This window comes from Loxodonta africana, chromosome 1 (assembly GCF_030014295.1).
Source record: "Loxodonta africana isolate mLoxAfr1 chromosome 1, mLoxAfr1.hap2, whole genome shotgun sequence".
In the NCBI taxonomy this organism is placed as follows: Eukaryota; Metazoa; Chordata; class Mammalia; order Proboscidea; family Elephantidae; genus Loxodonta; species Loxodonta africana.
Window position 1 is genome coordinate 72,262,983 of NC_087342.1, and position 3,155 is coordinate 72,266,137.

Below are 3,155 nucleotides of genomic sequence, written 5' to 3' on the forward strand. Positions count from 1 at the left end.
TCTGTCTTCCCTCATTTGTGCTGGCTTGTCTATGTGACTCTTTACATCACTCAGAAGTAATTAGGTTTAGGATACACCCTACACTGATGTGGCATCATTAACATAACCAAGAAAACCCTATTCCCAAATGGGATTACATCCATAGCTATAGGGGTCAGGACTCCAACAAGCATTGGGAGGTGGTGAGCTTAATTTAGTCTGTAACAGGAACCCTGGTGGATTCTAATCTTCATCTGTAAATCCATTTGTCTAGTCCCTAAAGAGAACCTATGATACAAGCTCTGTGCCAGAGACCAGTGTTGTACAGGGAAATGGCACCTAATACATAAATAGCTCCTATTGCTGTGGTCATGCTCTAGGTATTAATCCACCCAGGGAGTTTTCTAGTCCTCATTTTCCAAATGAAGAAACATGTGAAGGAGTTCCACCTCAGGCCTCATATACCACCATGTATCCAACTAAGCCAACAAACCTTTAGAGAAAGAAGCTCTCATAACCTCCAGTTGCCTTGATAGGTAAAAATCATTCTAATGACAGTGTTAGAGGACCTGGCTGGAGGAAGGAAAGAGGAAGTGGCATCTTCAAGGTGACAAATTTCCTGTCTCTTCCTCTGCAAGCTGAGCACACCACCTTCAACTTCTAATCTCTTTATTTTCTTATTATTTACTTTCTTATAACTTCACCACATTTGGAGGCATTTTTCTTGTTGGTTCTTGTCTATTTCTCCCCCCTCCCCGCACTGTGAATTAGCATGTAACTCTACCAAGGGTGGGGAGCCCCAGTGGTGCAGTGGTTAAGAGCTCACGCTGCTAACAGCTGTTTGAATCTACCTGCCACTCCTTGAAAACCCTATGGAGCAGTTCTTCTCTTTCTTGTAGGGTCGCTATGAGTGGGAATCCACTCGATGGCAATGGATTTCTACATGGATGGGATTTTTGTGGGTTATTCACTCTTGAAATTCTTGCTCCCAGAACAGTCCCTGACACAAAATATGGACTCAAGAAATATTTGTCGGCTGAATAAATGAATGTATGACTTAAAAACATCTTGCACCCACCTCTGCAGGTTGGGCACCATCAAAGCCGAAGTTGGGAGAGAAAGTTCTGTTTTCTTCATGAGGTAGTGAGGAAGATAAAGGATAAAACCCGGCTTGAAGTTTATTGGGGAAATCGAAACCACTTTATTCTTCCATTTTATTCAAACCCCTGATAGGCTCAACGAGTACAAAATTCAGTGATTCTCAGCGAATAATGGGGCCAGTCTTCAAATGGTTATTTGACAGGATTCGTTTGGTGCTTTTACAGTGTTGGGAGTCCCGGTGACGCAGTGGTTAAGAGTTCGGCTGCTAAAGGAAAGTCCGACATTTTGAATCCACCAGCAGCTCCTTGGAAACCCTATGTGCGAGTTCTACTCTGTCCCTGAGTGGGAGTCACCTCGATGGAAGTGTTTTTTTGTTTTTTGTTTTTTGTGGTGCATTCTTCTGTCGGCTGTGAAAAGAGGAATACATGCCCTTTCAGAGTCTTGAACTCAGGACCTTCAGATTATGAGACTGAGATGCTGCTGGCTTCACCAAGAGTGCACCTCTTTGAGGAAGGCTCACTGAGGAACTGAGATATACAATCTTAGTCTCCAAGAGACTGTTTGGCCAATTTCCGGTTTTCTAACATCATAATCATTGTTGTATAAAGTCCCTCCATCTAAGCCAATGATAGCCGGAAGAATTCCACAACCAGGTGGTGTGAAGTCCACACCAGGTGATAGGACCCTGTGGGCTGCGCGACCTGGGACAATTGTGTCTGCCTTTTTACTCTGATGTTCCAATGATCTGGATCTTACACCCTCAGAGATCTCAATCCCCCTTTCACCTTCCACAGTCTCCTTTGTCGACATGCAACATAAGAGGAGCTCTGTTACCATTAGCTGACTGACTGACTGACTGAGTGACTGACTCAGCGACTGTGACTGACTGACTGACTGAAAGAATGAATGAATGAATAGTTCCCAACTTTATCTCCAGTCCATACTTCCTCCTTTACTCTATAACTCCATTTGCATTTATGTAACTAGCTACATTTCCTTTTCAACACCCCCAACTGAACTTATAATGCTGTCTTCCATGTTTTTTTTTCAAGATTATGCATCAGTGATTCTGCTAAGAGATTTATAATGATTGTATTCAGTCCAGTTGAATTTTGGAAACACAACTATGCATCATAATCTACACTTACCAATTAAAGGGAGGTTGGAGAGTATCCACTATGGACTTGGGCAGTGGTCTATCTCTTAGTTCAGTCTCAAAGTTCATGGAGTGTTGCTTAGGATGGGAGACACACATTCGTAGCTCTGAGGTGCATCCTGGAGTTCAGACAACTTTATAGGTTCAGACAACTCTATGGGTTAGAGTTCTTGAACTCCTGTCCTCTACAGTCTCAGAAGTACTTTCCTGTTGCTTGGGGTTCCCCATTTCAGTCCTCTAGCCAAGAAGCTGGGGCTTTATTTCCTGGGCTCTGCCCTGCACTCCTCAGGTCTGTGACTGCATTTAGGGGCAACAGGGAGGAAGAAAAGGGAGAAAAATAGGAACCCGACATGCAACGCCCTCTTGAAATCACAGCTTCCCTGAAAAAACAAATTATAAAACTCTAGATCTGTATATTGTAAGTGCCCATAAGTAATAAAACTGAAGATGCATGCACTTAGACATCTAATTTGAAAGAGTTCAGTGTTTTCTCGTTTTTCAAGGGCCAAAGTCTGAAATGCAAAATTTGGAGAATGCGGGTGTCGATCCCACTACCTCTCGCATGCTAAGCGAGCGCTCTACCACTTGAGCTAATTCCCCACGTTGTCGCCTCGCTTTATCTTACTTTTATTCAGGAAATGAAGTGCCGGTCCACACTCCAGCATGCACGATTTCCAGCAGTTCAGAGTACCAGGCTTTTTCAGGTCATTATAGCGGAACCATACGGATCCTTTGTGGTACAGTGCTTAAGCGGTCGGCTGATAACCGAAAGTTTTCAACACACCAGCGGCTCGGCTCCGCAAGGCAATGATGTGGAAGCCTGCTTCTGCAAAGATTTACGGCCTTAGAAATGCTGAGGGGCGGTTCTACTCTGTCCTACAGAGTCTCCAAGGGTAGGAATCCACTGTACGCAAATAGG

At 44.0% G+C, this 3,155-nt stretch overlaps 1 non-coding gene across 1 annotated transcript; it reads right to left on the bottom strand.

Annotated features, from left to right (window-relative positions):
- Positions 1–2,763: 2,763 nt before the first annotated feature.
- TRNAA-AGC (transfer RNA alanine (anticodon AGC)) lies at positions 2,764–2,836 on the bottom strand. The gene has a single exon. It is a non-coding gene; the product is annotated as a tRNA-Ala (tRNA).
- Positions 2,837–3,155: the final 319 nt, after the last annotated feature.